At 35.9% G+C, this 25,617-nt stretch overlaps 1 long non-coding RNA gene across 1 annotated transcript in view; it reads left to right on the top strand.

Annotated features, from left to right (window-relative positions):
• LOC138695291 (uncharacterized) overlaps nucleotides 1-24,500 on the top strand; it is an 816,951-nt gene extending 792,451 nt beyond the window's left edge. Inside the window, exon 4 of the long non-coding RNA XR_011331118.1 lies at nucleotides 24,448-24,500. This is a non-coding gene — a long non-coding RNA (uncharacterized lncRNA). The remainder of the gene's footprint in view (nucleotides 1-24,447) is intronic.
• Nucleotides 24,501-25,617: the final 1,117 nt, after the last annotated feature.

Genomic DNA, 25,617 nt, shown 5'->3' with positions numbered 1-25,617 from the left:
ACTTTATTTCTTATGTTAATAAATTTTTAAAGAATGATTCTGTTAAGGAAACTAGTTATGTTGGGACCTCATACCATAAGCGAGCAAAATGTAGAAAACCGCAATTATAACTCTGTAATTAAACTAGATGTACAGAAAACAAGACAGATAGATTTAGATAGCACAGTATTTTGTGAACCCAGTATTAGTACTTATGGTACAGCAAATATTAGTTTGTATGCGCGTTTATCTCTTTGCGGTTAACCTCGAAACTTAACAGTGGATGTCTCAATTTCATTCCTTACCCATACCGCTCTGCAGCTGAATCGTGGTTTGCACAAGGCTCGATGTCAGTGTTATAGATGACTGTAGTACTAGTGCAGTAAGTCCGCACGAACATGAAACTCAGGCGAGTATGTGAAACTGCGAACATTTCAATTTGTATTCTGCACAGCATAAATATATTTAATCACTGTCTATTCCATTAATTCAGCCATCGGCAAATTTGTACTCACGATGACATCACTGGACGCAAGCCGCAAAAATTCCGCAATACACACAACGTAACAACAATCGAGGAGTATAGAGCACTCTATTTGGATCCCAGTGGCGGACTCTGAACACTACGAGGGTTCAGATTGACAAGGTTGTGGCTAGTGTTTAGTAAATTTTACTGGAGAGCATTTTAAAAGTTTGGTTGTTAATAGAATCAATGCAGATAACCTTTTCAAAGTAACTTTATCACGAACGATAATTGAGATATCAACATATAATTTATATGGTAGATTAGCTGTGAAGTAGCAGAATTCAATGCAACAAAAATCTCAATTTTGCTAAAAATATCGGATAGAACCTTGTTGTTCTGAGCCCGCGACTAGCATCTCGTGTATACTACACATTAATCACTTTTACATGGAAGGAATAGGGCTATTATTTATTTCATTTCAATTTTTACTCTGCCTCAAAGAGCTAGGACATACATACATACATACATACATACATACATACATACATACATACATACATACATACATACATACATACATACATACATACATACATACATACATACATACATACATACATAGTATTCTGCCAAATGGCAGGTCTTGCTCTGCAAACTCAGCATTCTCCTATCTTTCCTATTTTCTACCTTCCTCTTACTCTCCATATTCGATCTATATATCTCAAAGTCGTCTACCATCTGATATTTTCTTCTGCCCTGAACTCTTCTCTCGTTCACCATTTCTTCCAGTGCATCCTTTAGTAGGCAGTATCTTCTCAACCAGTGATCCAACCAATTTCTTTCTCTCTTTCTGATAAGTTTCAGCATTATTTTTTCTTCACCCACTCCTTCCAACATAGCTACATTTCTTATTCTGTCTCCATTTCACACGCTCCATCCTTCTCCATAGATCCACATTTCGAATGCTTCTAGTCGCCTCCCTTCACTTTGTCGTAAGGTCCAGGTTTCTGCTACATACAATGCCACACTCCACACAAGGCACTTCACTAGTCTCTTCCTCACCCCTCCCCCACAGAGGTCCGCAATCTCCTGCAGAGCTAGGACAAGACGTCAAAATTTACTACTCTTATTCAACACGTAAATTTTCGTCTGTTAGTCACGATGTTTGTTAGATTTTACAAGTTCTCGTTTAGAAAACCACTGTTCGGAAATATATTGAAAGTAGACCCAAACACAGCAGCTATGTAGGATAGCTAAGCTAGGCCTACATGTGTTTTTATGGAGAGCATTTTAAATAAATCTAAGCCAGTGTGGTGTATTATACAACGGAAATATTTTATCTTCACTTACTTCCAGTTCTGTTAAACAAGACTTCAGTCCATCTAGTAGAACGTTTCTTGAAACCAGTCATATTTCGAGCCCCTTTTGTTACTACAGACACAAGTATCTTTACATATAGATTATTTTCTTCTATACATTTTCTTAATGCTTGGGATAACCCTTCTTCTGTTGTATTTCCTTTAAGTGGAATGACATCGAGCAAATATTCTTGTATGCATAGGTAATGGGCGAAGCACTGGAACCAAAGGGTTTAAAATACCTTCACCATTTGTTCGTAATGTATGCGCCTCCAGTAGTTGACTTTCGTATAAACAAGTCTACGTACAGTATATACCGGTGATGTTGTTTTATCAACGAACACAAACATTGAAAAGAATAAATATAAGTTACAATGTCCCTGGTCCTTACTTCCTGCTCTTTAATATCATAGAAAATCTTTTTATCCGAGGTCCAGAGCTCAGCATCTCCGACATGCTGCATGCATTGCTGTTTATTATCTGGGAGCTGATTTATATGTGGAGCATGAATATTGCAGCAGACAGCATGCCATGCCTCATTCAGGACATTCACACAGCCAATCGTTCAAAATTGTGAATTGTAAATCTCTACTGCGGGTGGAATACAGAACTTAACAACACAGGTGTTGAGTGAGTAGATGAGTGAGTCGTGATTGGGTGGCTGGGTAAGTAGTATGAAAAAACTATGGCTTAATGAACGACGCTCGCAACTGCAGAGCTTATATCAGCGTCGCAGGTGTGCCGGAATTTTGTCCCGTAAGAGTTCTTTTACATGCCAGTAAATCTACTGACATGAGCCTGTCGCATTTAAACACACTTAAATGCCATCGACTTGGGCAGCGATCGAACCTGCAACCTCGAGCAGAGAAGGCCAGCACTATACCGACTACGCTACCGAGGCCGACAAGTAGTATGAAATTACACAATTAAATATACAAGACGCTGCATGTAATAATTATAAATAAAATTTGTCTTTTGTGTGGTAGCATCTTCTCCTGTATGTACTGTGCCAAATACGTCACGTTGGACATCGTACTACATAACTGTTTTTCCACTATTTAATTTTAGATTCACTTCAGGTAACGAAAAATAATCAAAAACAATTATCTGTATTATGAACTAATTTTATTGAAAATCAAAGTGTTTTTATACGTTTTATATCTAAAATAAACCATGTGGTAAGTACATCAATTGCAGATTCTAAAGAATATTTATTTTAATATAGGCCTAAATATACGTGATTTCGTCTATTTAGTAGTACCTAGTAGTGGTGGTGGTGGTGGTGGTTTCAATAGTAAATTACAGAGATTATTCTGATTGAAAATTGAACATGAGCGAGAAATAATAATAATAAATAATAATAATCCTTACTTACAAATGGCTTTTATGGAACCCGCAGGTTCATTGCCGCCATCACATAAGCCCGCCATCGGTCCCTATCCTGTGCAAGATTAATCCAGTCTCTATCATCATAACCCACGTCCCTCAAATCAATTTTAATGTTATCCTGCCATCTACGTCTCGGCCTCCCCAAAGATCTTCTTCCCTCCGGTCCCCCAACTAACACTATATGCATTTCTGCATTCGCCCTTATGTGCTACATGCCCTGCCCATCTCAAACGTCTGGATTTTATGTTCCTAATTATGTCAAGTGAAGAATACAATGCGTCCAGTTCTGCGTTGCATAACTTTCTCCATTCTACTGTAACTTCATTCCTCTTAGCCCCAAATATTTTCCTAAAAACCTTACCCTCAAACACCCTTAGTCTCTGTTCCTCTCTCAAAGTGAGAGTCCAAGTTTCACAACCATACAGAGCAACCGGTAATATCACTGTTTTATAAATTTTAACTTTCAGATTTTTTACAGCAGACTAGATGACAAAAGCTTCTCAACCGAATAATATGAGGCATTTCCCATATTTACTCTGCGTTTAAATTCCTCCCGAGTGTCATTTGTATTGTTACTGTTGCTCCAAGATATTTGAATTTTTCCACCTCTTCGAAGTATAAATCTTCAATTTTTATATTTTCATTTCGTAAAATATTGTGGTCACGAGACATAATCATATACTTTATCCTTTCGGGATTTACTTCCAAACCTATTGCTCTACTTACTTCAAGTAAAATTTCCGTGTTTTCCCTTATCAGAGAGAGAGAGAGAGTGTGTGTGTGTGTCCTTTAACGTGCCGTAAATCAAACACACCGGATCCACTGATTTTCTTCACCCACACTAAGAAATTTTTCCTCCTTTGCCGGATTTAAATTCGCGAATCTTGGATCAAACGACTAGGTTGGGTAACCATAGAATAGGCGTAATAGAGTTCCAATGACTTGCATGTTTGTAAGTTACAGTCACTCTCTCATTTTGCCATTACAACGTATCCATGGGGAAAATCGTAAGTGAGAAAAATATTAAAATTTGAAAATAATACTTGAAACATTTTCATTCGTCCATCCATAACTATTTATTTTCGATAAATGTATTGGAACAAGGTTGCAAAAAGTGATTTATTTGAAAACGGTATTCATATAAAAGAAGTGCTGTATTAGTTACTTATAGAAAACAATACTGTCAAGTTCAGATAGTAAAAATCGAGGTAATAGGAACAAAGGTACATACTCATACACAGCAAATAAATATTTACACAATTCGAATGTTTTCATTACTAGCTATGAGCGATTATGGCTGAAAAAGTTTCGTAAGTTGAATAACAAAACGAAACTTCAAAATGGTAAAGTGCCTTTCAACAAAAACAATCGTATTCCATTACAAGCTGGATAGTAGTCGCTGATGGCTATTACGATGGCAAAATAAAAAGTGACAAATCTAGTAACTCCACAAAAAGTCTAAAAATAAATTCAGAAACAAATTATTTTAAATCTTCAATTGAGTATTTCTAAATTGACTATGGTATGCAAAACTCTCTGAAGAATTCGTAATGCTGTGAACATAATACAATTGGGAGTCGTTTGGGAAAACATCAGTGCTATGTAAGAATAGCTAATAAGATACAGGATGTAGTTCAAATTAACTGATATCAGTGAATGAGATTTACAGAAAGTATCTTTTATTTGATAATATAGCCTATTGAAAACGATTCGTTCTTGCAAGTAAGTTAAACTGTACACGCTTGTTGGCAAACGGAAAAGAACACTCTTGGTATTTACACTGAGGATAGGTGGACAACGTCACTGAAATGTAACCTAAACAAACACTGATTATGTTTTACAAACATTTCCTTTATCTTTGCAGTTTTTGATGTAAAAAATAGCCCGATTAAGAAAACGCTACTTTTATGTTTTTAATATGAAATCATGGCGTTTTCATTGAGATATAAATTTGTAAATATGCATGATGCTTTCTGTTATGTATATGGCCCCTTCACACTTCCTCGTTATAGACGCAATGTAACAACGCTTGCGAGGCGTGCCTATAAAATCTATTTTGAAGTTCGATTTGGCGACCAAGACAAGAAGTGGGCTCCGTATTTTGTGTGTCATAATTGTAAGAAAATACTTCGTGACTGGACAAAAGGAGAACGAATAGATATGCCTTTTGGGATTCCTATGGTTTGGCGAGACCACACAAATGACTGCTATTTTTTCCTAGCCAATACGAAGGGTATCGGCAAGAAAAGCAAGCATGCGACCTCCTGTCCTAGTATTCCCTCATCAATGCGACTTACCCGCACTGTGGGTAACTCCTGGCTTATGTTTTTAATGATTTTGCCTCTTTTGAAGATAAAGGAAGTGAACGTAGTAAGGAAGAACATGAGGCTTGTGATAAGGTGCAAGAAATAGTTGTAGCAACCCAATTATGAAACTCTGGAAGCAGGCATGCCAAACGCTGTAGATGAACAATTCGTCCGCCGCGCTAGGATCATATTTCCCTCACTCCGTATCAACATTAACTTCATGGAATAATTCAAGAAATTGAATACTGATGGTAGCTGTTTTCAGCAAAGAGTTTCTGCTCTTCCTGCAAGTGTCTTCTATAGACTTCAAATTTGTGTCTTTGTACGTGACGAAGAATTTGTCAAGAAGATGAATAACAAGGAGAATGCAATATGACTGTCTTTCCTGGCAGTTATAAAAAATTCTTGGTATCTAACATTATGGCGGACAAGTATGTGGTTATGCTTGAAAGAAAGCTGTCTGCTTTCTGCGATCTTGGGTGCAACATGAGTGCAAAGATCATTTTCTGAACAGTCACCTTGATCAATTCCCCGAGAACCACGGGGCTGTTAGTGGTTAACAGGAACAGCGCTTCCATCAAGACCAGAAGACAATGGTAGAGCGTTTCAAGGGTGATAAAACAAGAATAATGTGATGGCAGACTACTCCTGGGACACCAAACGAGATTTCTCTGAGCAAGTGCACAAACGCAAGATATGATTGTATTGCTTATTTCTAAAAATTCACTCCAGAAAACCGTTCCTTGTCTTTATAGGAATTATAGGATTCCACGCCTCTGGAATTCTCTCCCTGACCATGTTAGAGACTGTCGGACAATATCAACATTCAAATTTAAATTAAAAAATCACATTCTAGTTCATGGAAATGGAATTGCTTGTTGAATATCTGTCAGGTTGCGCAATTTCGGCTTAACCCATGACATATAGTAAATATTGTAACTATGCTGTTGTAAAATTGACAACTAATATGTAATGTATTTATTATTGTTATTATTATCAGTTATCACTATCATCATTGCTATCTCTGTTTTTCTTTCTTTTTTTCTTGCATTAGCTCGATGAGAGCTCTATATTGTTCTTTTGATCCTGTTGACCCTCTATAGGGTTTTAAATTAATTTGTATTATTTTCATCAGTGTTTATATTTCTTTTTTTGTATTTATACGTGCTATCTGGTAGGATGGAAGAGAAGGATTTATGGCCTTAATCATGTCGGATTAAATAAATAAATATTATACAGTATTTCTTGGGTTCCGAAGACTCACTCCTGAAAATAGTTCTCAAATTTTACATAATCTCATTTATAAATTTTATGATTTCCCACCGTCAATCACTTGAGTTATCGTCGGAATGTAGCTGTTCCTGAATATAGTTCACTTACGTGTAGATATCTCAATTTTCTTTGTAAATGTGTTGCTCCTATTTTACCACAGTATATTTTTTTCATGTTACCAAACAAAGTAAATATAAATAGAGATGTGGATACAGTACCGAGCAACGGCTAGATATTGCGTTTCTCCAAAAAATAATAGGCTACATAATACCAGTATGTTATGAACGATGATATAATAGAAGTTTTTATGAACATTTTCATATTTTGACTTCTGATTACCAATAAATGATAAATATGTAATTTCTATTCCAGTGGAATTTAAATTTCTCGAATAGAATTTCCCTTGTTCATGACGTCAATACTTTTATACATGTAAAGAAAAGACTTTGCTTTCCATTGACGATATTTTATTATAGGCCTATTTCCTTCAGTGTCTCTCTACTCCATCACCACCACCACCATTATCGTCGTCGTCGTCGTCGTCGTCATCATCATCATCAATTGAAGATGTTTATATAGAGGACTTAAAACTCGAATGATCAATTTATCATTATCTTTTGGACCATTCACATCTCTTTGTTAATGTTCAGTGATCGAACAAAATTAATTAATTAAATTATGCTATAATTTAATTAATTTATTTATTACAATCTGTTTTTTCGTAATTTTAATAAAAAAAATTTGCACGGCCGTTTGTTTTAATATTAAGTACTCTAATGTGGCTCGAGGCCAATCACTAGAGTAATTATTGGTCCCTCATGGTAAAAAGTTTGGGAGCCTCTGGTATACTTCTTTGCCTCTTTTCTCTTGATTTTGTTATTCTTTTCTTCCTGTACCTATGTAATATACTTTTCTCATTGTTGATAATTTCCTTCTTATTTACGTCATTCATTCTTTGTTTCGTACTCCTTCTTTATTTATTCACCATTATTTGTTCCATCTTTAGTTTCTTCTTATTACTTTTCTAAGTTCAAACCTCGCGCATGTATTTCAATTTAGAATACGGAAGATATTCAATATCATTACTTCAGTTTCTTTGTTCTAACTACAATAATTTTTAATAAAATTAGTTTTTCAGCTTTTAGGTATTGTAAGGCATATTGTTATTGCTTTAGTGTTCTGTTACCTTACATAAATTGAAAATAGAGACATTTTAATAATTTTGGTAGATGAATAACTATCATAAGGAAACCTTTCGTGTGACAACAGATTATCAAATTATGACGCCTTACCCTAAAATAGCTATGCCAAAAACATGATAACAAAATGGTGGCCAAGTTTTACTCAGTTGACTATATTCATTTGCTATTATTCTACGCCACCACAAATAATGTTTGTTCCAACAAAATTAAGTGTATCTACTTCCCATAATTTGTGGCTATTGAGAAGAAGAAAGTTGCAATTTATGTTTGAATAAATAAAGGGTTCAGAGCCATAATGGGCCAAGTGCCATTTATTAAAAACGGAGAAAGCGAGGGTTAAAGTTAAGTGAATACCATGTAATTCCGGGGGAGATAGCCATGCGGGTGAGACGACCAACCGCTCTTATTTTTATTCTAATCGTCTGTTTCGAATGAAAATCGGTTTGCCGCCAGATGTTAATTAAACGAAGTGATTGTTGCACCTGCGAAAACGGAAGGTTATTATTTCCGCGTTTTGTAGCCGTTCGTGAGTCCGTGAGCAAGCAATAATTTTTCACCTTCTGAAATAACAATAGAGAAATACTGCATTTTGTGAGGAAATTTGCTGGAAACATTATTAAAGAGGTACGGCATCTTTAAACATTCTATCTTAACTGTATTTGTTCTCTTCACTGCTGCCAGTTTTTATTACGCGGTATGGCCATCTCTCCCGTAAAAAAGGAGAGATGGCCAGCATTTTTCCGGGATAGATGGCCTACAATTGAGGAATATTATTATGTTAAAAGTATCGTTATTTCTAGATTCCGATAAAATATAAAGCAAAGCCCGGCAGCAAACGTGTCTTTGGAATGAAGATGACTTATACCGTGCTTTTGAAGCCATTAAATATGGCACTTCTGTACGTCAAGCCTTCATTACATTTCATATTCTAAGAAAAGCCCTGGAAAGTAGAGTTAAAACAGACAATTCTACAAAGGGTGCAATGGGACCAAGTGACACTTAGGCAATGACAATGGATGTAGGTTTGTTCGCCATATTAAATATGCAGGAACATGGATTTTCCCTTACAGGGACCGATGTCTATAGTCTCGCTTACGTTTTTGCTGAGGAACTTGTCAATATTCTCTGACTGGCTGACAAGCAAGCATTCTGATGGGAGCAGATAAAAAAGTTTTTTTTTTTTTCACCATGTTAATAACGTCAAAAGAAGTGCTTATAAAAATTTTGGCCACTTGACCGCAATTACGAGGGCCGTAAAAAAAAGTTCGCCAGGGGTCGTTAACAGAAAGAAAACACAATTTAATTAAAAAAAATATTGAACAGACAGAGCAATTGTTGAGCTATTTTTTCAACACATTCCACACCGGAATAAGACATTTGTCATATCATGGGATCAGTAGAGAGGTGCAGGCGGCTGTCCAACGCTGGTTTCGATCCCAGGAAGCTGACTTCTACGACACAATGGTACAAAAATTGATCCCATGGTATGACAAATGTCTCAATTCCAGTGGGAGATAGGTTGACAATTAGCGCAACAATTGCTGTATCTGTTTCAATAAATCTTTCCATGTAATTGTGTTTTTTTCTGTAAACGGCCCCAGGCAAAATCACTTTCTGGATGGACTCGTAATTACGGTCGAGTGGCCAAAATTTGTATGAGCACTTCTTTTGACATTATTAATATGGCGGAAGAAAAAAAATAACTTTTTTATTTGCTCCCATCAGAATGTTTGCTTGTGAGACAACGCTTCCTATCCCGGAAACCAACTGGAAAAGATACTGTTACTTTGACCTTTCAGGATTTTGTTTCATTAACATGTTCATAAGGTCCCGCGTCGTGGCCTAAGGCATCCTGCCTAGAACTCGCGTTACGGAATTCGCGCTGGTTCGAGTCCTCATGGAGGAAGAAATTATCTCATGAAATTTGAGCCAGTGTATGGGACCGGTGCCCACCCAGCATCGTGATGCACTTGGGTAACTACGATAGGTAGCGAAATCCGGTTAAGAAAGCCTGCTGTAACGGCTGGGGGGATCATCGGGCTAATCACACGATACCGCCATTTGGTTGGATGATCGTCCACCTCTGCTTCGACATGTGGACGTGAGGCCAGCAGCCGGCTGGTCGATCATAGTCCTTCATGGACTGTCGTGCCTCTGATTATTATTATTATAATGTGTTCATAAGCGTTTCAATGTATTTCTGTGTTGTTTTAAGGAAAATTCACTAAAAGAGGAAACAAACAAAAAAATAAAGTTGTTGAAAATTTCAAACAATCATAATTATGCACTTAGACACTATATTTATGTGTCCAGTGCATAAAACCTCATTCTTTTACAAAAAATTGTTATGAATTTACTTAAAAATTATGGTGGCCATCTATCCCTATATCCTATGGCCATCTCACCCACATATGTTGGGTGAGATGGCCATTATTTTTCAAACGTATTTTTTTATTACATCAGTGAATTCTATGCGCCCTGAGGCACTGTAGTGGAGAAATATAACCTAGAAGGAACGTATTTGATTTGTTTCCTATTTCTTTACCAATCGGTTACCCTGTTCTAAGTGATTTAAAAAACTATGGCCATCTAACCCGGAATTACCCTAGTTTAATGTAGATTGACATATCATTTAGTTTGAATGTGTATATTTTATATTACTCGCTATAATGTTAATGTTATGGTTTATTTAACGACGCTCGCAACTGCAAAGGTTATATCAGCGTCGCCGGATGTGCCGGAATTTTGTCCCGTAGGACTGCTTTTACATTCCAGTAAATCAACTAACATGAGCCTGTCGCATTTAAGCACACTTAAATGCCATCGACCTGGCCCGGGATCGAACCCGCAACCTTGGGCATAGAAGTACTTGCTACATGTTTCCATTGAATTATGGTAATAACTTCATTCTAACCCTTGATTTCTACGGTTTTAGTAAATGGCGATTGGCCCACTATGGTTATAAATGTTATGTTTTATTTAACGACGCTCGCAACTGCAGAAATTATATCAGCGTCGCCGGATGTGCCGGAATCTTGTCCCGCAAGAGTTCTTTTACATGCCAGTAAATCTACTGACATAAGCCTGTCGTATTTAAGCACACTTAAATGCCATCGACCTGGCCCGGGATCGAACTCTCAAGTTTGGGCATAGAAGGCCAGCGCTATACCAACTCGCCAACCAGGTCGACCCCACTATGGTTCTGAACCCTTCAAATATTAATATTCTTGAATTATATTGCAAATTCCGTAAAGTGGTTTATGTTAAGAACATATTTTTTTCGTCAGAGATATCGTAAATAATTCGTACTATATTTCTCTACAATTCAAAAATTGAAGTATTGTAAACTATTCAATCTGTCTAATTGTCTGTGAATGAATAAATATGTCATTGTATTTCCAGCATAGAACGGTTAGTAAAGTTAATATGTTATACTCTACAATTCAGTGGTTTCAGTGAACTGTGATTAAATAATGAACCACTGCTTATTCAGCATAAAGCAATTAATTCTTGTTAATTTTCGTCCATCGGTTAGACTCAAAGGCTGTTCAGATTCTGGCGACAGTCGGTTTGTCTGTCGGTCAGTTATATGGTAACAGTGTGTAATGTTGAAAATAATACGAGTGTGAAGAATAAATCATTTCATATTCGGTGTAAAATTATTTACTATAAAGTTAAATTGTGTAGGACAACTTAATTTACATGTTGAACTATAAGCCTGCAGTAACTTAAGGGGTTAAGTACAGCTTACAGCAGTAAAAGTTTTGGAAATATTCAACATTTGTTTCTCCATTACTGTATCTTGTACAATAATAAAAATTGGTATGTATAAAGACTGTTCTTCTGCTATATGAAAAAAAATATATATTTTGACGATTAAAAAAATTATTTCTATATTTTTTTAATTCAAAATGTTGGCAGTTTACTGTGCAGTGATGAAGCGTTTCCTTCATAACCATAAACTTGTTAACTTTTATTTTATTGCTGAAACTCGTGTTTACAATATCATGCTCTTTCGACTATATTCCTTTAATTAATAATATTTTCTTTTGTGTTAGAAGAAAATACTGATATTTGACCATTTTTGAACGAATTTGTTTTTTATCAGACAATCCATCAAAGGTAGATATCATATTGTAGATATGACATACATAAATACACACAAAAATTTAATCACAGAATGTTGGATAGTTTTTAAGTTATGTGGGAAACGCTGTATCACTGCACAGTGAACTGAATTTTGAAAATACAAATGTAAATAATTTTTTTAAATCGTAAAAATATTTTTTTTCATATAGCAGAAGGACAGTGTTTTACACATATTAATTTTCATTATTGTACAAGATATAGTAATGAAAGAAAAAAATGTTGAATATATCCAAAATTTTACTGCTGTATGCTGTACCTAACCCTTTAAAAATGAAACACTGCATCTTTAGTGCATGAGTATTGAAATAAATTTTGAACTTCTTAAGACTTGAAAATGTGTCATTGAACAATAAGTGACTGTTTAGAATAAAACGGTTACTCATTATTTTAAACTACTGTATTTTCTTGCTTCTAATGATATGGTAAATGATACCAATCATGAGATAAATATTTATATAAATAAGATTAAAATGGCAAGAATTATAGACACAAATCATTTGATTTTATTGTTCTATCTTTTGATGAACTGAGAGACTGAAATGTCACTAAAGTACATGCTGTTAATTTTTTTTAATTCTGAAGGAAATTAGCATATGGTTTATATTTGTAACCTGTTTTGTTTAATGGTTACATTTAGCTGAGGGAATACTTTTATTAAGCAATGGTTGAGATCCGGTTCCAGGCCAGGGCCGGATATTTTCCTAGAGTAAACAAGCATCCCTGTTTGCGCACCTGTTATAAACTTGCAAGTTATTGCTTCCGTCTGATCGATAGACATGCCTCGATTGAAAACACATTTGGAAGCCATCTCTAACAGGATGCGAGGGTCCGGACAATTTACTATGCCAGTAAAAATATTTATTGATATGAGTATGGGTAGCCAGGGGTCAGTGACATCGCAAATCCCATTTGTTTTAATTCAGCTGTGATTTCAGCACTGCGGATTTACTCTCTGTTGCCTAGTAACGTCAAATTAATTTCATTTCCCTCTTTCTTTTGTCAAATTTTGGGGGATTTAATAGGAGATAATTAAATGGCTGAATAAAGCAGGTATTAAGTTAGAACAAAATCCTATGCTGATGATAAAATGACAATTCAAAAATATAAAACAGTTTAAAAACGCCTTTATGAGCTATGTGAAACAGCACATACTTTTTTATTGTACTCTGTCAGTAACTAAAAATCGCTCTTTTAAGCCATATTGTGTCAACTGAATTGTTCACAACCATTTTCATACGGAGCCTGTCCTTTGTTAGCGCAATCATATTACTCATGCATTTAAATTTGTCAAATTTATTTATAAAATACATGTAGTTTAAATTCCAGATGTGGTGAAAGTATAATAATTATTTTTTTTAAATAATAGGAGGCCTGTATAAGATCAAAATGGGATTAATACAAAGTAATAAAATATGTACAAGAAGAGTGGAATCAAGGAGAGTAAGATAATGTTTCCCTTTGTCATTTACATTATTATTTTATGTACAATACTTTGACGATGTTACCAGAATTTGGAAATGAGGTTAAACTTTAAACTTGGCAGCTCAGTTGGCGAGTACTGACTTACGACGACTGCAAACCCGAGTTCAAATCTCGGAGATGGCGGAGTTGTAGGCCTATATGTAGTGGACAAAGCCAAGATTGTGAGAGTTTATCCCCCTTTTTCATCCGTCTTTCCATTAACACTCTCACAATTCACGTCATTATCATATCCGTCTCAAAAAATAGGATACCTCCTGTGTTCAATGTGACTCCGAATTGGTCGTCCTCAATGCTGGGTGTTACTCGCGGTTTGTTCAAAGATATAAGAATGTTGATTGATTCTAGACGACTCATAGATATGCAATAGATATACCGGAGTCCTCAGAATCTTACCTTCCTCCTGATGGGAAAATTATGATTCATAGAGATCTGTGAGGCGTGGCTGACTATCACCAGAGTTATAGTAGGCCTATAGGGACTTCAATTCTGGATAAGAATGCGTTGTGTGGCAAATGGTAGGACCGGCTTAGCCAGGCAGCACAGTCTGCACCCAACTCATTCCATCACGGATCACGAAAAGCCTACTTGCACTGAAGTGTTTATGGTTGTCGATATGCATCTCTATATCTTTATCACTCTATAATCAACAATAAACTCCTTTATGTTACTACTTGCTAATAACTATTTCGTCTGTTTCTTTCGATATTTTTGATATAGCTCTTACTAGAAAATGGCCTCAATTTCTTGAATTATTGGGATAATTGTTTTGAAAAACTCGAGTTATGTGACATAAATCAATAAACATACCGATTTGGTGAAGAGACAGTGTGGCACATGTGCGTATTTGAGCCCTTGAGTAAGAAAGTGGACCATGTCCATATTTCGCATCTTAAAAAAATGGGAGTATACTTACTTAAAGATTCTTTATTTTACAACATTTCATATACCTGGTGTATTGTTTCCTTGATTTTTCTAGTGATAATTCCGATGTAACTCTCAATGAAGCTTCCTTCATTTCTTCCGGTTTACTTTCAGAATTAACTATTCATTTTCAAATTTAGCTCTAATATTTCATAATTTACCGTCATATAGCATTCAATGCCACACCTGTCAATACCGAAATATTGTCTAAGAAATAGTATGGCACACGTTAAAAATGCAATTTGTTTGCAGATTTTTACACTCGGCCTGGAACCCAATTCGCAAACCTCTCTAATCACAAAATAAAAATCCATTTTTAACATTTGTATCGTAAATAACAACACTATAACTGTTCACATATGCGATGTAGGTTTCCCCAATGAAACTGACTGTTATCATTTGGTGGCGTTTGTTGAGCGTACCGCCTAGTTTCATGACGATTCTCTCACCAGACAGCAGCAATTAGTTCCTCTTTACATTTCAAATACAACACGTGTTTTTCACGTTATACAAGCACATTGTTTTGAGATCACCGTCAGCTATTCATTATGTTTTTGTTTCGCGTGTTGGTACTCCGGTTGCTATGGGTTTATTTATCGATGGTCATGTTTTATTTGAAGTTTAATTGTTGTGCTTGAGTTTAAATATTGAAGTTTTCATTTTTGCAAATAGTGGATGGAGCCGTGGACGCTAGAAAATGGAGCGTCAAGTGGTGAAAGTGGACTATTTCCGACATATTCTTCTTCTTGAGTTCAATAGAGGGGCGAAAGCAGTGGAGGCGGCCAGAAACATTTGCGCCGTGTATGGGGACAATGCTATCGGAGAGAGCACGTAGAAAATGGTTTTCTCGTTTTAAGAAGGATCGTTTTGACATTAATGACACTCCACGTGGAGTAAGGCCTTCGGGATTTGATGAAGACCGTTTAAACACATTAATCCACAATGATCCACGTCAGTGTACGTGAGAACTGACAAATATGATGAACTGAGACTATTCCACTATCGTGCGACATTTATTACCACCAACTGACACGTCTTGTACACGCAATCCAAGAGAAACGACCAACAAGAATCCGTGAAGTGATGCTACTCCACGATAACGCCCGTCCGCACTCCGATAACCTGACACAAAACACTATCCAGGAGTTGGGTTGGTAAGTCATTCCGCACCCACCGTATTCACCTGATTTTGCGCCCTCATATTTTCACCTTTTCCGCTCTCTATCGAATAACCTTCAAGGAACTTCCTTTCCGGATGAAAATGCGCTCCGAACATGGCTTGACGACTTCTTTAACTCAAAACCACGCCATTTCTACAGGCGTGGAATCGAAAAACTACTCCAGCGTTGGGAGATTGTTGTAAACAGTGAAGGAGAATATATTGCCTTATGTGTATAATAAACTTACGGAAAACTCGCTGCGGAATTATGCACCAACCTAATAAAACGTGGAATCTTTGAACGACTCCGCAAATCCTTTCGCAACCAGATGCATTCCTTGCTGGAATGTTGAAGGCGGGAATGTTGAATCATTGTTGTTATGCTTATGAAGTGTTTTCACACCAGAGCAGTAGTAAACTGCACTAAAGAATTTAAGCACACTATTTTTATTTCACTTTCCTTTGCGCCATAACAGACTCGAAAGCTGTAAGCTGAAACCAATAATTGGCTTTAACATTTAGAAATTCTTTATTTTGAGCTACTTCATAATCTCTCAAAGTTTGTGAATGTCGTTTTCTTTTTCCTTTCTGTATAGAAAATCTAGTTTCGTGAAATCATTTATCAGCGAGTAATTGAAGATTTCATCGTGACACAAATGAGTACATTTTAATAGCATGAGTTACTGAAATTCTAATCTTACTGTTCTCGCAATCCACAACATACCAAGATTGCTTGTTAACACCCTGTGTTTTAATTGTTTGTATTTGTATTTGTATTCTCCCCTGTCTCGCACCTGACCTGGAAGTTCATGCTTTTAATAAATGAATGCGGGTGAGTGGATGGAATTCCGCTATGAAAGGAATTAGTAACATACAAGGGAAATAAAGTTCCCAGATTCTGATTTGCATTTAACTGAATTATTGAATTCGTATGCTACGCACGGCGCTCTGTTTCCATGCAAACACATATTGAATATGAAACCTTCCACATCGCACGAGTTCAATGGAAAGATTTAATTTTTTAATTGTAGTACACTCAGTTGCGTGTAATCCTTTATAACGGTAATCCCAATTCAAAATTTAGCAGATTTAAATTGTGAAGATTCTGTTACGTGAAGCAGGTGTGAGAAAAGAGATTTCCCACTTATATACTATCAAGGTCATAGTTTATTGTGTATGATTCAATGACTTCTTCAGTTGATGAACTGCTGTATTATGAGGATGAGTCTCAGAGTCATTGTCTAGGGTTCATATACTATATCTGTGCGTAAATTATTTAGTCTGTGAGAAAAAGACAATCGGTAATCTGTGAGTCTGCGCTGTATCAGTTCCCAAGTAAGGCATTGCCTATTAACCAGTACGTGAATGAGATAGCCAGTTACTCCAAGAGTCAGTATCTATGAATCATTAAGACTGTCTGAACCCTTAATTCACGAAGTATTTATAAGGTACAACAGGTTAATTTTAGTATGTAAACAAACTTCCCCTAAAATAGGGTTTGCCCTGAAGGACAAAGTATACCAAATATACAAGTATTAGTAAATGCGTACAATTTTATGAAAATGTTTTCGTGAGAAATGTAATTATTATTATTATTATTATTATTATTATTATTATTATTATTATTATTATTATTATTATTATTATTATTGTGTTATTAATTTACTTTATATAGGCCTACGTGATTTCTCAGAAGATAGATTGAATATTTTAGAGCTATCAAAGAAACAGTCTTGGCCAAAGAGGATTCAAGATTGAAGTCTTTGCAGAAATTAATATATATTTTTTTGTAATCGTGCTTCTAGCATCCACTAATAACCCAATAATTGCATTCGTTTGTAACTTATACTTATGTAAATAATAAGGAACAGTTGGACCATAAATTTGATTCTTCTCGTTGTTGACATCTTCCGGTCGAGTTGTATTCAATTCTAAGCGGATAGTAGGATCTATTATACATCCAGTTGTGTTGTTAAAGGCTAATATATCAACCCGCCGACAGCTTCCTGTTTCGGATAGACCATGGATTTCTCCATAGGTGGTATATCGCGAAGAGCTTGGATTGCGGACCTGATTTTGTGATGCCTGGCATTGCGTAATATCTCACCATGCGGGCAAGATCCAAGAACGTGGGCGAGAGTTTCTATCTCGTTGAAGCTGTGGCGACAACGGTTACTGTCCCTGGATCTGCCCAGAATAGCGCGTACAGCCGCAATATTACCGACCATTGGTAGAAAAATTAAATAACCAAAATTACGCAATACTATAATATTGTACAACATATAGAATGTGGACATTGCGATTGTTGTTTTCTTTACAATCCGACACGGTTTAATAAACTAGTATGAAAAATGAAGTTTTACCAATTTAAAGGTTAAAATTATTTCATCGGCCACTGAGAAGGTATATACAGTATATCAGCCTGTTACTCAAAGATTTATTATGTAGGCCTACGAGTCAATTCACTAATAGGCCTACGCATTTTATGTTATCGGTAGAGTTAGAAAGTTTATGCCCTAAAATTGCTGGCATATGTATACAAAAATGCTTTTAAATTGTGAAAAATCCATCTCAAAACACAGTCTACACTACAATTTGTAAATTTTAATATTGGCTCTATGTAAACCAATGAGTACGTTAACTTTGGAGAAGTCATGCTTCCCTCCACATCTAAAATAAGAAATTAATTATTGGAATTTACACACATTGTATGTCGGATTTACTTAAAGAAAATTTGTGCATGTAATGTGTCAAGTTACTTCAAGGCACTATTAACTTGAAATGAAAGGGGTATTTAAATAAAGATTTTGTTTAAAAAATATAGCAGTGAAAACCGCATGTTTCTAGATCTCTCCGTTCTCTCGGTATTCATCAACATCTGCTACACCAATTTCATTTCTTGATTTTTATTTGCATTAAAAGTTATATTGCACACAAGAAGTTTTTATGTTATTTATCTATGTTTTAATGATGTAGACCTACTTACAATAAGTACAACTTTTAATCATTTTATCACCAACAGGCTTGTACTTAAATCTTGGGTATGATAATCGCAACAATTAAAATAGACGTATGGAAGAAGACATTATTGGAGCAGCTCTACATCTGCAACAATAATGAAGTAATAACAAAAGAATATATTATATAAAACAAATTAGATTTTATCTAACAGCACGAGCGTTCGCGGGTCAGTTGAGCTTTTTCGGTCACGCTACTTGTGTTGTATTATTTTATACATAAGTTTGTGTGCTATTCTTTCGGATATGCCTCGATGTTGTGTTTTTGGGTGCTCGAAAACTACAAACACAGACTTTGGAATAAGTATTCATGGACTTTCTAATAGTGAAAGATCGTCGGGTACACTCAAAGAGTGCTTGAATAAATCGACATAATTTCAAACTTACCGGTAATTCCACCGTTTATTCTGAACACTTCGCTCCGAAGGATTTTGAAACTACATTCCGGCTTAGAAATGAACTTCGAGGGTGCTATGCATAGACTTTTCGCTAGCCCGCGCTACGAGCGTGCTAAACTAGCCCCGGCTATCGACTGATTACTTGTACAGGATTCATATCGCTAACACTGGTTTTTGAATACGAAAAACGTTAGTTCGCTGATCATCCACCGGAAGCCCGCGCTAAGAATGTCTATGAATATGGCCCTTAGGTATCAAAATAAGTAAACCGGCTTTAAAGAAAAGCGCAGTTCCCTCTCTAAAATTGAAACCAGGTGTTATTTACGGTCGTCAGCAAAGCCAGAGAAAGACAAGTGCTTATACAAGGAAAAAGATGATCAATAGAGACCTGTTTCATCAAAAAGGACAAAAAAGGGGAATGTTATAGCCAAAAAAGGACCTAAAAAAGGAGTGTATTAGTCCCCGAAACACACTTCAGCACATTCGTGGAAATACATGGCACACACAATCTTACATTTATCTCTTCACAACATAAGGAAAGTGTTGTATTTGATATAGTCAAAAAAGAACTTCAAAAAGGACTAATTATTCCCTTAAAAGGGTGCTATTTTAACTGAAAACACACTTCAGCACATTCATGGATACACATAGCACACACAAGCTTATATTTATCGTTGCACAACATAAGGTAAGTGTTGTATTTGATTTATTAAAAAAAAAAGGACTTCAAAAAGGACTATATTATTCCCTCAAAAGGGTGCTAGTTTAACTGAAAACACGCTTCAGCACATTCATGGATACACATAGAACACACAAGCTTATATTTATCGTTTCAGAACATAAGGAAAGTGTTGTATTTGATCACAGTCAACATTTCAATATCTTTCAATATGATTCTGCCTCTTTGAATGCAGAATGTCTTTATAAACAGAAAATGACTGCTCAACATGAACTGAAACCAGAGGTGAAGATTGTCGTTTTATCCTGAACTCTAAATCAGCACACTTTATTAGTTTTCAATGTCTAGAATCAGAAGAAGAACGATATTTATTTTCGCTTACTCAGGAAGTTACAGGCCTATCGGAAAAATATAGGAAAATTATCTAAATGTTTGCGATATTCTGTCAAAAAATAAAAGATGTTTTTTAAAAAAGGGGAAAAAGGGAATATGGACTAAAAAGAGGAAGGAAAAAAAAGGGAAGTCAAAACCACATAATTTGGTCGATAGAAGATACTTTTGAACAGTGTAATTAATTATTTCATATTTCGTGTTGAAATAAAAAAAGGAATTCCCTTTAAAGTCCGGTCTCTGATTATCAAAGAAGCAATAGAAGAGTCATTCACAAAACTTTATGAGTCAGCCAGTTCTGATTTATTTTATTGTTGCATTTTCGATTATTGACTAATTTATTATTATTATTATTATTATTATTATTATTATTAGTAGTAGTATTATTATTAGTATTATTATTGTTATTATTATTATTATTATTATTATTATTATTATTATTATTATTACTATTACTTTAGTTCAGTTTATTTTGAGTCAGACTGTGAATATAAAATCAAAAGCGAAATTTCCCTTCTCGGCAGTTTGTAAGTTTCTGTACTCGTTTTAGGCTTATTCACGATCTTTGTTAATTATTTTTTGTTACCTCTTTCGAGGCCGTTTCAGTAAACAATCTGTAAGAGTAAGCTACAAGGTGTGTATGTTCCTGTTGTTTTAGCAGTATTCAATGTGTCCCCGCTTAGTATAATAGCGTAAAAGAATTATAAAATGTAATGCACTTAGTCTCTTATCATGACAATTCCACGAGAGCAGTGGCAATGTTGATAAGTTGCTGAAGGGAAGCATTCACCGCTGACATCCCAGTCTGTGGGTCCTTGACTGTCTGTATTGTCACTATTTTATTTCCATATTCTTATAATATTACCTCTCCTGGACTCGAGTTGATAGCCCATAGCATAATTCCGGCCATAATTCGTGTAAAATAACTATTGTACGTTCGATCGGAGAAAAACCACTGAGTGGCGACTGAAAGCAGAAGGCCACACAAGTTACTGCTCTTTCCTTCGTCCCGCGCAGAGGTAAACACCACATAGTTGCCAGTTCTGTAACGACTTGGAGTACCCGTAGTTTGCATTATCCGTTTAGTTTTCTTAGTGTATATTAAAATTAATGAAATATGTAAGACCATGGGAGTCTGTTGAACAGAGTGAACATAGTGTTGACAATATTGTAATGTTCATACTTCTTCTGTTGGAAGAGGTCGTTCATTATAGAGACAAGCTACACATAAGTATTTAAAAAAATGTATACCTATTTCTCAGTGAAGAAGAAGGCAAATGTCATTCACTAGATTCGCGCTACGCGTGTTTCAAGATCATTAGTGAAGAAAATAATTTCTGTCAATATAACTGAATATAACACTCCTAAAAAGAAAACTAATTATTATTATTATTATTATTATTATTATTATTATTATTATTATTATTATTATTATTTATTATTATTATTATGAAAATGGGTCTGAGAAACTCAACGCGTGCAGTTACGTAACTTTTTATGACCCGTTCACTGGCGGATTAATAATAGTAGGCTGATATGAATAATAACAATAATAATAATAATAATAATAATAATAATAATAATAATAATAATAATAATAGGCTAACAAGAATAAAAAATGTTATTAGTGGAAATAAACATGAATCGTAAGTGGGCGTTTAAGGTACGTACTCTAGTATACATTATAACGCTGCTTCCTTAGCCGCGTGTCGAGTTATGTAACACCCACTGCTTCGGGAGCTTAGTCACTTATTGCACTCCTTCTCCTGGGTTTTCTCGGAGCGAACGTACAATATAAGATAAGTTACAAGACTAAGTAGGTCTACATGAATTAGGAAACCAATACTGACCACTGATAAGCTTAACGGAGCTGGGATGTGTGACGTCAGTACTCAAACTCTGGAAACTTTCAGACGTAAATTGCGAACGTTGTATTAATCGTACGACGCTCGAGTTTTCCAGAAACTAATCTCTACACCTGAACTACTATAATCATTTTCTAACTAAAAATGCATTTTATAAGTTAACAGAACCTTTCCGTAACGATAAAAAATTCCTTTTCTACGTTATTGGGTGTAATTATTGCTACGTGCTTAAAACATAATATTTGTAAATAAAATAGGCAATTCCGTAGGTAGACCTATGTGAGAATAATTATTTTATGCGACAAATACTAATACTAATGTTCCTACAGCTGCTACTGCTAAAATTCTTATTGAATTGATGTTATTGTCTTACTTTTCATATTAGCTTACAAATATTATTATTGTTTCAGCTGCTCAATAAGTATTTTACTTCTGTTACAGTGCCAGTATCTTTTCTGTTACCGACGCTAATACTATTACTACTAACCTTGATATTTTACAGCTGCCCCAAATAGATTTCTGCTCCTGCTGGTGCCGCTGCCAATAGGCTACTCTTATTGCAACTGTTACTGGTACTATTACTTGTTACCAATACTGATAGTACTGCTGTTGCCACAAATGTTATTGCTCCTAGAAACATTAACACTTTTCCTGCTGCCAATACTCTTATTGCAATTCTTGCTAGTACTATTAGGCCTACTATTTCTGTTACCAATACTGATATATCCCTTGCTACCATAACTCTCTTCCCTTTGCCAATACTCTTATTGCAACTGTTACTAGTGCCATTACTACTTCTGTTACCAATTACTAATACTACTGCGACTGAATACAGTGTGTCTGCAGAAACATTCCGGGGTTATAAACTGCTATAGCGTCGCAATCAGTTGCCGGATTTATACGAAACTGGTATCATTAGTAAGAGAAACTCGAAAAGTTTCGTACCCACCTCAAAGACACTCGATGTGTGCTCCACGTGTCATGGTGCAGATATCAAGGTAATATTCCCACTCCGCCATTAGTGTTAATAAATTTTCATAGAAAAAACGTCGATTTGCATGGTCATCAGGTTTCAACTTGTGCACTAATTGCAGTTTGTAGGGGTGAAATCGCAGACGAGAACGTAGGACCTTACCAACTGTGGATTTATAGTCCCGTCGCTCTAATTTACGGCAGCCTATCACGTTGCAGGTCGGCTACATTTAAACGTGTGCGTCTTGTGATTCGCTGATGAAGACGTTATTCATTTCTTAAGGCTCGATAAATACTTAATATAATCGCCCGCCATTTTGGCTCTTTCGTTGACAGAAAGCACACGAAGACGTTATTTACCGCTTAATTATTTGCTGAATTGCAGTGCGTTTGATTTATTATCATAGGAGCTACGACATGATAATGTTTAACAGTGTGGCAAATGGATTCCTCGTCTGGTAGCTCGGCAACGAAAGAACAAAAATGGCGAATGATACTACCTACCTAAACTTTATAGAGCTTCATTTCCTAAGACGTAAGAAAAGAGGAGGAGTCACGCCGGGAATAACAGCGTCGCAATTATAGAAATTTTTGACTGCAGGCTAGCTCTACGCACAAACTTTCGAGGACTATGTACAAACGCCTCCCGCACCTGTTCTACAGTTTTCGCACCAACAGGCCGTTTCCCTGAATGGCCTACGCATCCATGCTCTAAAAAATCTCTATACCACTTCAGAATCGTTCTTTCGGTAGATGCCCCATGATGAAAATTCGGCCTGAAAGCACGCCGTGCTCTTACTACACTCCGAGTACTATGATATTCCAATACACACCAGCTACGTTCCTGTGGATTCGCCATAACCTAAATAACCCTCTAAATGCTGCAGAATTCACACAGACTTGAAAACTTAACACTAAGATCATTTAACACAATTTGTTCAGGCCTATAGCCAACAATACCTTAATAACAAGCGAAATAGCGGAAACGGCGTTTTTTCTTTCTTCTTGTGCTGCCATCTGTTGTTTCGGTCAACAATGATCAATTACGCATTTCCTGAAATTCTTTGAGCTGTTCTTTCTAATGACACCGGTATGAATTTCGTAAAACACATAGTGACAGCATTATAGCAGTTTACAACCCCGGCATGTTTCTGCGGACACACTGGTATGTTACTTATGCTATAAATACTGTTGCCCCAGCCATCACCAATACCTAATTACTGAATATTTAGTTATCAGCCACATTTTAACAAGTTCTGAGTGAGGGCCGCGACTCACATGCTGAGTTCCTGTGCTGTGAAGTGGATCACGACTGCAGCAAGACTGAGATAATGGCGCGATTCATCAGAGCTCTCTGAGCAAATTCATTACGTCGCAAATCCATCACGCGCTCCTAACATGTCTCCGTGTACTGAAATAATCCTTTCTTTTGTTCTTTTTCAGCACGTGGTGAACGAGTGATCGGGGAACCCCCGGGAGACCTCTGTCCGCTCCAGGCAAGTGACCCACCCATTAATCACCGCATTGCAGCACAGGCGTTGCCCTGGTAACCGTTGTCACTTTTCACACTCATTATTGTGATAGCGCCGGTTTGTTGCTTTCTTCATGCACGTAGATTTTTCTGTTGCTGTCGTATTTATACTTTCGAGATGCTTCTTGTTTAAATAACAAAATATTAACGTTTGCAGTCCCCATGGATACGTAAGTTTTCAATTATTGTTGTCTTTTCAAAGTTGTTGTATCGTTGGACGAAGTTTTCAATAGCTTGTATCCTTTCCAATGTTTCTCAATCGTTAGGCAATGTGTTGTGATAATATGTACGCCTATTACTAGGCTACTATAGCGCAGTTATGGAACTTGCTTTACTACGGTATGAGTATTAGAGGGTTTAGAAACGAAAGTGTCTTAATTTAGGTACCTAATAGTGGTTTGTATTTGTGTGAATTAAACGTACGTCTTGTGCAGATGCAACGTAGAAGTTAATGAAGAAGCGATATTCCTACTAACAAAGAGACTGATCAAATTATTTAAGCAGTACACAGTATTGATGTTAAATATTCTGTACATCTAGACCTACATGAGCAGTTCACAGCAGTGATGTGATATTTTCTAGTTACGTATTCGTATCGACAAAAAAATATATATATATGTATATATATATATATATATATATATATATATAATTCTATATACCGGTGCGCTTAGTTTCTGGGGTAGTATGAGGAATTTTATTGTTTACAAATATCAGACAGCTGAGCAGAGCATAGGTTATTATGAAACTAAGAGAAAGAAACCGTGGTTTGATGAAGATTGTTGCATGGTAGTAGAAAGAAGGAAACAGGCAAAATTGAAATTCTTACAGGATCCAGTTGAGGAGAAGAGAGATAATTATTTCAATGAAAGACGGGAAGCAAGTCGTACACTTAGGAATAAAAAGAGAGGTTACTTGAAGGAAAAACTGAATGAGGTAGAAACAAATAGTAAGAATAAAAACATTCGAGATTTATATAAGGGTATAAAGGAATTTAAGAACGGATATCAGCCAAGGTTAAACGTGATCAAGGATGAGAATGGTGACTTTCTTGCAGACTCTCCATCAATCCTAAACAGATG

The sequence above is a fragment of the Periplaneta americana genome, chromosome 2 (genome assembly GCF_040183065.1).
Source record: "Periplaneta americana isolate PAMFEO1 chromosome 2, P.americana_PAMFEO1_priV1, whole genome shotgun sequence".
Classification (NCBI taxonomy): domain Eukaryota; kingdom Metazoa; phylum Arthropoda; class Insecta; order Blattodea; family Blattidae; genus Periplaneta; species Periplaneta americana.
The sequence above is the reverse complement of the archived record's forward strand: the minus strand, read 5'-3'. Positions and strand labels throughout refer to the sequence as shown.